Genomic DNA, 13,802 nt, shown 5'->3' with positions numbered 1-13,802 from the left:
TAGCCCTAGTATCAAACCATATAACCAAACAACAGACCCTGAAACCGGTGTTTCAGTTCAAGTGGTGACCGGTTTAACTGGTGACTTTCAGCCGAATGCTTCGCTTGTTGTCGTGGCTACGCCAGATGTTGGAAATCGGGACCAGACACGTAGCTGTCCTTGCGAATGCCTCTTTGATTTGTTATTCAATAAAATGTCAAAAACATTACAATCTCATTCGTTTTTGGAGTGTAATTGGAAGAAACTTGTGACGTAGAACCGTTCTAAACCGAAATAAATGGAAAATGAATGTTTAAAATATGATACATTACGGGATTCGAATTCATACCATTGCGGGAAAAAATATAACAATCCGCAATTCCATTCCATTGTGCCGTTGACCCACTGGGGAAATAACCGCCGTAGTATAATAGAATTTGCAAATACTTCTTGAAAACACGAAAGGCAGCCAGATCAACTTGTGACCCTACTTTCCATGTAGTTATGACCATGCATTGGTCGCGTTTCTAAAAAATAAGACGCCTTTACACCCAGTTAATCCAAACCTAATGTTGTGTTGCCCTCCGCTCTTGAAGCGTGGTAAAGTTAGTTTATATTGGACGTTGGATATTCGATCTATTTAGCACTGGCTTCGATGGACGAATTTGTGTCAAACCAACTTAGATGTGTTAATACAAGGCCTACCTATGTAAAACAAAGCACCATTTGATTTTATAAAAAAAAAATGTAATGTTAAAAAAGGCCATAAATCTATTATGCAGCTTGACCTTTTGACCTACCCATAGCAAAACACATCTGGTGTAATCAACTAACTGCCCCACACATAACACAAAGCTTATTTTTTCCAAAAACCCACGTTTTGATTTTATAAAATAAATTTAATGTTAAAAAAATATTTATAAAATCAAAGGGTAGGTGTTTTGAGAAAATAAGCTTTGTGTTATGTGTGGGGCAGTTAGTTGATTACACCAGATGTGTTTTGCTATGGGTAGGTCAAAAGGTCAAGCCGCATAATAGATTTATAGCCTTTTTTAACATTAAAATAATAGTATAAAATCAAAGGGTAGGTGTTTTGAGAAAATAAGCTTTGTGTTATGTGTGGGGCAGTTAGTTGATTACACCAGATGTGTTTTGCTATGGGTAGGTCAAAAGGTCAAGCCGCATAGATTTATGGCCTTTTTTAACATTACATTTTTTTTTATAAAATCAAATGGTGCTTTGTTTTACATAGGTAGGCCTTGTATTAACACATCTAAGTTGGTTTGACACAAATTCGTCCATCGAAGCCAGTGCTAAATAGATCGAATATCCAACGTCCAATATAAACTAACTTTACCACGCTTCAAGAGCGGAGGGCAACACAACATTAGGTTTGGATTGTTACGTATTTTAGGAACACAAGCTGTATTTCCCTCACTTAACCAATAGGGGGTAGGACCAAATATATAAGCCGTAAATACTACACATAGCCACAAGGGAAAGCAGGACATTACTGAAGGCTGCAATAGATACTTTAGCCACAGAGGGCAGCATCACAGACCAGGCGAGGAAAACCGAGGATTACGTCACACCGGTTCCTCTCCAAGTCTTCCGGTCCTCGCTGAGTCCATAAAGAAGCCCACCTGGCCATGAAAACATTAGAACTCTCCCGGCAGCGATTACCATACGTGGGTTTGTGGCTAGGATCAGCTAGGAGAACACTCTCGCACGTGCTAAGGCACATCTCCAATCTCTCTTTACTTCAGAGCATCAGTTTACCATACCGAAAATACTTTATACAAATAAAGTCTCTTTAAAGCTATTCCTTTGGATTCGACCCCTCTTTCCAAGAAGAACATTGCAATTTGGTGACGCCCTGACGTGATTGGAAAGTTCCGGACCGAGACTTGCGACCGCGAGGCCGTCGGGAACAGTGCAAGCTACTTACAGGCGCCACAAGAAAGGTAAACAGAACCTGTCAATGACTAAACTCTGTATAGTTAGATTAGTAACATTAGGTGAAAAGCTTGTACTGCCTTCGACTGGTTGCGGGGACGTGTAATCTCGGACTGGTTTAAATTCATACAGCCGGTTAGACGAACGGCCTAGGATACGCTAACAGATTGAAATTGAATAACGAGCTCACGAAGTAAAGGGCTGGGAGTGTGTTTTATATGGGTTTGTAGATAGACTGTATCCAATCCTGATTAGATCTAAATGTTTGTACCAACGTGGGAGACGTACTACCTGTGGTTAAGTGTTATTTATTTGGTGATAAGCTTCGAGTTCAGCCGGGCCACCATAAGGTATATTTATTACCGACCATAAACTTCTAAACTCTTACGGCGGAGCGAGGAAAGGTCAGGTTTTTAACGTTAATCTAGCTTAGTTGCATATTGAACCGGAGGCTTGGCCGTCGTTAGCCAAGGAGTTCAAATCTAATTGATTCCTCACAGCCCGTTTCATGTAACATCTAATGTGCAATTTTGGTTAGTATAGAACGCAGCCGTAGAGGTAGACTTACGCAGTACAACCCATCTGCTATCAAGTGCCTCGCTAACCCGCCGTCGGGACAAACTTGCAGGAATCTCATACTTCTTATAGAGATCCAAAACTAGTTTGTTTCTGCAGCATTTTGGATGTACCACGTGGTGTACGATTTAAAGGGACAACGCGTCTTGGAAACATGCGTTTCCTTTGTTCGTACCTCCACAGTCTTTGTAGTCAGAGCCCTTTCTGAAACAAACGCCATTGCTCAAGAGCAACAGGGGGCCTCAACTTAAGTGTTACATCCTCTCTCTCTCTCTCTCTCTCTCTCTCTTGCAAGTCAGTAGGGTCTGAATGGTCAGTCTTTTGTTAAGACTGCATGACCTCTGACCTGGACAATAGCAGATCTCGCTCCTTCTCTCTAGAGATATGTTCTATCTCTCTCCAAGCACACACTTATTGAAGGCAACAAGTGTCATTTTTGACCTGGGTGTTTTGATATGGCAATGGTAGCCTGCACAAAGGGACCCCCGGTGTGCTCTGTCTGTCTGTCTCTAGAAATATGTTCTCTCTCCATAAAATATTCCCTTAAAAATCCATCTGTTTCAAATGATAACAATGTTTTGGCAGTTACTTATTCAGCCAATGGTATATAATTGTCACATTTCACTAGTCAATAGCTGGAAGTATTATATTGTATATTTCATTCCAATATTTGAGGTATTTAGTTTGATTTTGATTTAAATATCAATATCTAGTTCATAACTACAGTTTCCGCACGCTCATTAAGTGCCCTCATCCTCTACGAATCAATAAATCCATAGCATTAAGTTGAAAACCATCGGTAAAGCAATAGTTTCTGACGCATAATATTTTGGCTATAGTTTTGTAACTAATAGAATTCAACATCTATGGGAGAACAATATTTATGTATACATGTGATAAATCTGTAAATCCACTTTGTTTGTACAGACATATTGCTTTTGGGCAACCAGGAAGGTTGTTCCACATTTTCAATATGGAATATTGAAAAGTAATTAACGTTGTACAATCTTGTAACTCCCAATTCCTCGCTCTTTCTCTCTGTCTGCCTGCCTGTCTAAAGATAGGCCCTCCCTCACCGCTTAAATTCCTTCCCCATCCTTTAGTCCCTATCTCCCACCCCCCCTCATAAAGACCCCCCTCATAAAGACCCCCCCCCCCCTCTTCCCCAGAGAATAGAATGAACCCCCACCCTTCCCACATCACCTCTCTCTATCTCTCTCTCTCTGTCGCTATTTTTAACAATGATAACTTCTATTTGTAGTTCCCCTTATCATCCAAGGATCTCATAGGGCTATCTGTGTACATATAAATGTACACAAAGCGCAGAAACAGAGTGTATTAAGAACACGAATTGCGGTTAAGTGGTACCTTATGCTATAAGGTACCACAGTTTTCAGCCGGACAGATAGAACTCAGAGAAGTTTCTGTAGTCGGCTGATACGTATGTAGTATGCACCGCAGCCATATTTGTAGTTCTTGGTAGTGCCCCCTACTCGTTAACACGAGATTATTCCCAATTACATCTCAACATCTCCAAATGTACCACAAATATATATATAACTATTATAAATCCCAACTAGACGACCCCCAGCTTTCCAAGTAGCCGATCTCTTGCATTTGTACTAAATTTTTTCTCTTTTCTCGTCAGGCCTTGGCAACCCGAGCAGTAATGGATGCCCGACATTCATCATTTTTAATCGTTAACATTACTACAAATATTCTCTTTTCTAATCAGGGAGTGGCAGCACAACGACCAGTTGCCCACAATCATCATTTTACTTCTGTGCATAAAATATTAATTCTCTTTTCTCTTTAGGAGGTGGCAACACAAGCATTATAGTTGCCAAACACTCATCTTTCTACCACTCTGCATTGATCTTAATTCTTTCTCTCTCCAGGCAATGGCAGTATAAGAAGGAATGCCAAACACTGACAGTAATTTTTTTTTTTTTCAGGTTGCTGAGCCCTTCTGTCTATTCAACATGCGTTTTGTGTAGCAAGACAGGTAGAGAACCAGGCTGGTTCAAATAGACACGGGGTTCAACTGCTAGAATAATATGTTGAATTAATAAATGGTGCACATGGTTTTAAACGGTGCCCAAGGAGGGAGTTAGCTCAACTGCGGTAGACACAATTACAATACGTTTTTTGCGAATATTAAATCTACATGGGTTAAATTCTGCTATAATCAGCTACTACATACGAATAAACACTGCGTGAAATGTTCAAAGGTCAACTATTGCCTCCATTGAAGCGATTGCAATAGATATAATATCGTACCACAATATGCATGCATTATCTTGTATTCAACAATTAGGAAAGCCGGATTCAAGAACCGAAAGAAGTCCTACAAAAGGGCACCGACCCAGGGGTCTTGCATCAACCAGATCCCTATACGACAGTTACACGGTGATCTTAAAATATAAATAATTATCTAGACTCCACATCATGAACGGTTAGCCTTTAAAGTTGTCCATAGCGTGCATACCGCTCGTCCGCAGAAGTCCGGGGTTATCCAGGCCTGGGGATTCTTATTAAAAGAGTTCTGGGATAACCTCCAATAGAGGAGTCCCCCCCAATAGAGGATCCTGAGGACAAGCGGTAGAAATGCATAGTTCAACAGACCTGACGAGGTCCAAAATAAGAAAGAATACAATATATATTTCATTGCAAACTATGAAAATAATAAAAGTCTTCACGTAATCTATGGTTAATAATTGGCAATATTTACATTTAAATTACATAAGTAATAAAAGTAATCCGTAATTCATCATAATTTTGATTAACAATATACGTGTTACGTTTTTCTTTACACGCCAAGACAGTGGATACTCGATTATTACAATATATCACAACCAGTTTAATGGTCAACCAAAACGCACAGCCGTACGTAACCCCGACTGTCCTCAACTGACAACGTTACGGTAACAACAGAAGTATGATGCCTAATATTGAAATGGAGATTTTTAATATTAAGATATTTTGATAATGTTAAATTTAAGTTTTGTATGTTTGTATTTTCCCATGTGGTCTTGTCACCCTGTTATTCTGCAGGGTCGTTCAAAATCCTTTGAGGTTAGTGGAAATCAGTTCTCACTCTGTTCCTCTGTTGTCCAGTGTTGGTTTGGGCCCGTTATCCTTGATCCCCAGTGAAGCGCAGAGACGCAAGTGATAAGGAACGGCCAACCCCATATTTATGACATCTTAAGGAATGATGACTTAGATGCCCATATGGTTAACAAAGGCTTTTGGTTTGTTGTGAGGCAGCTGTCCTCAGCAACACTTCTGAATGTGTAAGAACTCCTGGCCACTCAGCGGACCTTTCTGCGGATCCTTTAGAAAATGAAGAGCTCCGCAGGAAGAAATCCCAACTGAAGTCTCAAATTGTTGAATAATATGCTTATTTTTAGGTCTGACGCATGTTATGATTATTCTTCGTTCGTGCTTTTCTGAAGAATGTGTATATAGAGATAAAAATGAAAATAAAAATATAGAATGAAAACAAAGGGTGGATTCATATACCATGTGTGAATGTCCTCTTGTGTGTGTCAGAGCCACCAAAATAATGGAGGTTACTCGACTGTTGCATACACGAGGGGATATTGAAAACATATCACATATAAAACTAAGATAATTAGAAAATGGTTCATTATAATTAACTTTCAATAACTTTGCTTTATCCAATAACTTCTGAATTTTTATTTTAGGCTCAGGTTTTGTTTTGTTTTAGAATATCACCCTATATTTAATGCCCAGATGTGCATATAGTGTAGGACAATCGGGTACTATAATAAAGGTAGCTGTTGGAACCAGATACGGTTACAAAGAAGTGATATTGAACATACAAATTTTAACTTTCTAATTTCCCTTTTTTTTCATCTTTTTAGGTTTATAAGATAGGAAAGGGATTAACAATACATCTGCTCGCCAGGGACAACATAGGCTCAATTTAGATTCAGAGGGTTAACCTTTCAAATGCCACTGCTACTGCTGTAACACTTAATTACAACGTCAGCGTCTCATAGTCTGATATTTATTTTTACTCTGATAAGTTACGGCGCATCTGACTCATGAAACATTTACGGTTTACTGCATAGACCCACAAGACGGCTGCATAGACCCACAACTATCGACCTTTGGTTTTGTATGTACTGGTCTTCATATATCTTCATAATCGATTGGTTTATGTACAGATGATTAAGGAAAGGAACTTCAACTTGGTTGCACTACACCGTTGTTAGGATTGGTTAATTCTAATGCGCATGGCTGAAGCAATGCGCAAGGAGGGATGTAGTGGGAATATTAAATCAAGGTTGAAGGTTGAAATCAGCTCAGAATAAGGAATGAGACACTCAAAACAAAAATTTAAAATCCGCACAAGCACTAAATAGATAAATTATAATACAAACATGTTTGAAACGCATACAATTTTCAGGTCCTATGTTTCCAGAAGCAAGGTGAGTACCGTGTATCACTCTGACACAGCTAACTTTGCACGTAATGCTTACGGTTAGATTCATGCTTACACTTACATTTCTAGGGTCCCATAATGGACTTCCATTAGAACAATTAAAAATAGAATTATAGGAAATGTTTTTGAACAACTAACTGCTGTACATGAGTTTGTATTTCTACAATAGAAACAAAAGTTCCAGAACCAGATGCAGACACACCCGGAGCCGATAAACTGCCTCCGCCGAGCAAGGAGTAACAGTCACATGAGGAGATCAAATAACGGCAGGAGTTGAATTGGTTCTGTTTTGCTTGTCCACCATATAAAAATTATGTATATATATATTGTTTAGATAAATTACATGTATCATAATCAGCAACACTTCGTTCAGTTTAACACATAAAGTTAAAAGGAATATATATATATATAGATATGGAAATGTTATTGACAGAGCAAGGAGGGATAAATGCGATGATAGGCACAACGTGTTGTACTTTATCCCCAATAACACAACTCTGGATGGGTTGCTGGCATAATTACAATCCCTCAGGTTAGAATTGGCAGAGAACTCCGGCATTAATGACCCTTTCACAGGTTGGATGGAGAATATGTTTGGGAGGTGGAAAAGCATGATCCAGTAAGTGCCCGTTGCGGGAATAAATGCAGAGACCGTGTTAATTGTCACCGGCTGCCGTTGTATTCCCTGTGCATGAGGGCTACTGCATCTGCTGATCCCCACAGCAGTGGGCGCTACAAAAGCGCCAAGTGCCATTCAGGCTTACATGGGGATCAGATATGATTCGATGAAAGTGAATGATACATCACCTGAGGGGCCCGACCATATCCAGCTGTAATATGTAGAATAGTCAACACCTATACTATTCTAGTAGAAGCGCCTGTATAAAAGATAATCATTATCCCGGATTTACTTGAATAACACATTTCTATCAACCATACCAGGCTGTTTGTTATTGTATAGTGTTGCGAATGCAACCCGTTATTTCTGAATCGCTGCATTGATAATGGTACTGTTGATCTTTGAGACGGTTGTTTACAGGCCACCTGTTGCTGACACGACGATGACGGAGAACCTGTTTGGAGATTCCCATGATGTAGGAGTAACCTCTCTGAGTTGAGCCCTTGACAAGGAGGGACGAGTCTTGGGTTCATGAATTACAGACCCGATGGCGACAGAAAAAACAATGACTACAATAATAACATCGCCCAAAACCACCCACATGAACCGGCGCACCAATACACAAAGATCACCTGAACCCCCCAAATCCATGCCCAAACCACCCACATGAACCGGCGCACCAATACACGAAGATCACCTAAACCCCCCAAATCCATGCTAGCCTATCAATCATTTCGAAATTTTAAAATTGTATTATGACCACCAATTTTTACGTTACTTTTGCACCTGTTGAATATTTTATGACCTTGTTGCACATAACCAAAAAGTATTAGCTCAGGATTTCTATGGATAGTTTTGTTTGTGTGCTTTTTGGCCATGTGATTCTATGATAACAAAATTTATGTTCATTGTTGTATTGTTAAATAATGACCTGTATTTCCAATTAGACCCACAAGGTGAATGCCGTCTCAGTATTATGGGGACGCGTAGTGGTTTTTCCCTCTCTTCAAGAGGTCTTTCCACGACGGTTGATGGTGTTGATGATTGATCCTACTTTGACTATGTTTTCGGTGTGGTAAATGGTGTTTATGATTTAAAATATTATTGTACGGTCATCTAAGATGACCAAGGAGGGACTGTTACGTATTTTAGGAACACAAGCTGTATTTCCCTCACTTAACCAATAGGGGGTAGGACCAAATATATAAGCCGTAAATACTACACATAACCACAAGGGAAATCAGGACATTACTGAAGGCTGCAATAGATACTTTAGCCACAGAGGGCAGCATCACAGACCAGGCGAGGAAAACCGAGGATTACGTCACACCGGTTCCTCTCCAAGTCTTCCGGTCCTCGCTGAGTCCATAAAGAAGCCCACCTGGCCATGAAAACATTAGAACTCTCCCGGCAGCGATTACCATACGTGGGTTTGTGGCTAGGATCAGCTAGGAGAACACTCTCGCACGTGCTAAGGCACATCTCCAATCTCTCTTTACTTCAGAGCATCAGTTTACCATACCGAAAATACTTTATACAAATAAAGTCTCTTTAAAACTATTCCTTTGGATTCGACCCCTCTTTCCAAGAAGAACATTGCAGGATTAACTGCGTGTAAAGGCGTCTTATTTTTTAGAAACGCGACCAATGCATGGTCATAACTACATGGAAAGTAGGGTCACAAGTTGATCTGGCTGCCTTTCGTGTTTTCAAGAAGTATTTGCGAATTCTAGTATACTACGGCGGCGAATTTCCCAGTGGGTCAACGGCACAATGGAATGGAATTGCGGATTGTTATATTTTTCCCCACAATGGTACGAGTTCGAATCTCGTAATGTATGTTTTCATGTGAATAAACGTTGTGTCTCAAAGAGATATCGCCTTGTGTCACATTGATTTCCGAAGTCGCTGCTTTGCTTACAGAGAGGATATAAAGAAGGAGGACGCGACAACACCACATCAGGCGACCGAAATGATCGAATGAGCGCATAACAGGGTTTTTGGCTAGTTTCAAGCAGTGGAGGGCAACACAACATTAGGTTTGGATTAACTTGATGTAAAGGCGTCTTATTTTTGGGATACGCGACCAATGCATGGTCATAACTACATGGAAAGTAGGGTCACAAGTTGATCTGGCTGCCTTTCGTGTTTTCAAGGAGTATTTGCGAATTCTATAGAGGGTTTTCACGGCGCGTCATCAGCGCGTCATCAATCCGGCAGTCGCCATGTTGGAGGTACTCGGCAAGGTAAATAAAGCGCACGCCAAGGTAAATAAAGCGCACGCCGCAGTAGATCCCGAATATCTTCGTGGAAAATGGTAAATTATTGCCGTGTTTTGCTGTACCAATCGGTCAGACCGCGAAAAACATTTGGAGTATTACAGACTGCCAAAAGTTATAACTAATCAAGGAGAACAATGCCAAAAGTTGTCAGAGGAAAGGAGGCGCTTGTGGTTAGCGAAGCTGAACCAGGATCTACGTGGCAAAAATCTGGACAACGTCCGAATTTGTTCGGCCCATTTCTTGTCAGTTAAGTGACATGTTTTTATGTTGCATTATTGACTTAATATCTGATTAGGATCATATTTAATAGCCTGCTACAGTAGCAACACATTTCTTAAAATGTAGAGCTACAATGTGCTGTGTTTCTCATTGTATTCCAGGTAAAAGGTCTGACCTTTATCAAAAGGATGACCCAGATTGGGTGCCATCTGTCGGAATGACAGGTCAGCAAAGGTCTCCTGAAAAAGCTGGGACATCATCACGCTACAGCCGTCGTGGGAATAGAACCCAGCAGAGACTGAGAGAAGCTGCTGCTGATGCTGCTGCTGGTGCTGGAGTTGCTGCAGAGACTGATGATTCTGAGACTGATGACCCTACTACAAGTGGTTATATCAGCAGCAATTTGTGCAGCACAGAGACTCAAAGTGAATTGACTGGTGATTTAATTGAGGCTATGACCAGCGAACTTCAAAATCTTAGAACTGAAAACATCCAGTTGTGCTCTGATGTTGCACATTTGTCCACTACCTATGACCAAAGTGCATTTGTTGATAATGATGAAAAGGTTTTATTTTTCACTGGCCTACCTACATACCAGATACTGTTGGTACTCTTCACATTCCTTAGTCCCCACCTCCCTGTGAAGAAGTCACTTGATAAGTTTAAGCAGTTGATGCTGACACTGATGCGCCTTAGGCTTAATGTTTCCATGACCTTCCTGTCATATGCATTTAACATATCAATAGCCACTGCTTCTAGGATAGTCACTGATGTCATTGATGTCATGTTTATTCGTATGAAACCACTTATCATATGGCCAGAAAGAGAGCATTTACAAAAAACTATGCCAATGCAATTCAGGAAACATTTTGGGAAAAAATGTGCTGTTATTATTGACTGTTTTGAGGTTTTTATAGAACGTCCGTCTAACCTTATAGCCAGAGCAGAAACATGGTCTTCCTACAAGCACCATAACACAGTTAAATTCTTGATTGGTATTACACCACAGGGCACAGTGTCTTACATTTCAAATGCATGGGGAGGAAGAGTCAGTGACAAATACCTAACTGAAAACTGTGGCTTTTTGGACAACATAGTTCCTGGTGATCTTGTCCTTGCTGACCGTGGCTTTAATATTCAAGCCACTTTGGGTTGTATAATGGCTCATGTAAAAATTCCAGCCTTCACTCGTGGAAAGTCACAGTTGGCTTCTGTTGACTTAGAAATCACAAGAAAAATTGCCCATGTCAGGATTCATGTTGAGCGTGTAATTGGTAGCGTGCGCCAGAAATATACCATCTTGGGGGGGATATTACCAATTGATTTCTTGATGTGCAAAGATAGTGATGGTTATTGTACCATTGATAAGATTGGACTTGTCTGTTGTGCTCTGGTGAACCTTTGCCCATCCATTGTTGATTTTGACTGAAGAATATTTTTATATGCACTTTGTCAATAAAAAGACTATATAGCCTAAAATTATTTATAAATGGTTGTTAATTTACAGTTTTTGTTAATGTATTGTTGTGGAAGAGAACACATAACACTATCATCAGAACACAGATTTATTAAAGGAAAACCACACAGTTATCAGAACAGATAGCTTATAAACTATACAGTACTATAAATTATAGTATATACAGTATACTATAGTGCGAACATAATTTTGTATGTAATTTGAGTTTTACAACTTTTTTTGTCAGTATAGCATTGCAAAATCTCACCAACTTGAAATCAAATGCTAAAAATATTTAAAGAACAGTTTCAAAAAAGGTACACGTTTCTAAATAAATTAAATATTGTTTTAACCAACATTAAAACAAAGTGCCTGAAGTGCGTAACTTCACAACAGTCCACTAAAAAATACAGCTTGGTTTTTTTACTTCAAAGGTTTCTTTCCCTTTTTTGGCTCAAACTTAGGTAGCTTTTGGCACTTTGGGCAATACCATTTTCCCTTTGGTGCAACCTTGACATTAATGCACGAGTAGTGAAACCACTTAATATGACATTTTGCATTGTCACACAAAATCATCTTTCCAAACTCAACCTGCCCACAGAAACACCAGGTTTCTTCTTGGCCACTGGCACTTGCAGCACAATCAGAGCCATGTGTTTCAGCCGAGGTAGATACTCCAGGTTGCGAGGACACATTGGCCATGGTAGATGAAAGCCTTGTGTAAAACTTGCCAACTAACTCTGGCATAATGGCTGTGTCAAAAATATTCTTGCTTTTCTGGCATATTGTGTCCCAAAACTCTTCATCAAATAAAATGCACTCAACATGCAAATCCTTTTCTGTCCAAACAACTAAATAGGCAGATTCCAGTTTGCACACCCCAAGTTGAGTTTGCACCTGGTAGAAATACTGGTGGTTTCGGTTAAGTGTCAGTTTCCCTTCACTGTCCTTCTCCTAATAGGATACACTGTCCAACATGTCACTTTTCACACAGAATGGACATTTCACTTCAATTACACTGACACCACAACAATCACAAGAAACAAGGCCATCGGGAGAAGCACCCAAGAATGGCACACTTGGATTTATGAAAAAACCTGTGTCGTGTACTTTAACATTTTCATGAGATTCCTTATAATAATAATAATACATTTAATTTAGAGGCGCCTTTCAAGACACCCAAGGACACCTTACAGAGCATATAGTCATCATTCAAAACTATGTAAAACAGACTAGGAATAAAAGGAAAACAGAGGTTAAACATGAAGAATAATAATAATTAATAACACTCAAAGACGCCTAAAGTGAAGGGGGGACCTCACTAACCACCACCAATATGTAGCACCCACTTGGGTGATGCACGGCAGCCAATCGGTGCCAGAACGCTCACTACACACCAGCTTGAGGTGGACTTATGTACATCTATAAACATATCACGTGCAAATTTCTCATGATTACATCCCCAGGTAGTGGCTTTTGATGTGAATCTGTATGACTCAGGATAGCATACACTTTTGATTAAGCTCTGAGCTGGCTGTTTTGGATCAGTGCAACATGCAGTTTTCATTTTAGATGCTGTGATTCGACCAGCGCGAAATCTAAACCACAGTTTAGAGGAAGCTTGATCCCTTGTAGCGGCCTCAACTGCCTTTGCTTGCTCCTCTGAAACAGAAATTTCAACATCTTTGCATGTGGACAATAGCTCACTATAGTTCATGTGAACTGCTTCGTCTTTTCGCAATTCCGTCAACACAAGAGGTAAATTTTCTCCAATTGATTTTGGAACAAAACTGTCAGAGTAAGGCTCAATCAGGGACAAAATAGCAGACTTTGATCCAGTCGCGCTAAGAGCACTGAATAATGATGACAGTTCATCACTGGTTGGCTGTTGCGGTTTCCCAACTGTAACAGTAGAAGAAGTGGAAGTATCACTTGGGTCCTCAAGTGGCTGTCCAAGAGCAGCACATTTCATCCTGCCAGCTCTTTTACTTGAGACCTCTTGGTTACAGTGAAGTCAATCTTCCGGCATTCCCTGTATTCCACCTTAGACAGTGCAGTAGGTAACAGCCAATACGCCTTCTCTTGCGTCACTGTCTTTGAGTCCCTCAACTTCACTGTTTCTTCTATGAGAAACAATAATGCAGCAACATGTGTGCACGTCTCTCCGAGGCCAGCCATACACGTGCAGTGGGCTCCAAGTATCCGACCAGACTTCTCAGCGATTATCCAGGGTTCCAGGGGTGT

Source organism: Gadus morhua, chromosome 6 (genome assembly GCF_902167405.1).
Source record: "Gadus morhua chromosome 6, gadMor3.0, whole genome shotgun sequence".
In the NCBI taxonomy this organism is placed as follows: Eukaryota; Metazoa; Chordata; class Actinopteri; order Gadiformes; family Gadidae; genus Gadus; species Gadus morhua.
The sequence above is the reverse complement of the archived record's forward strand: the minus strand, read 5'-3'. Positions refer to the sequence as shown.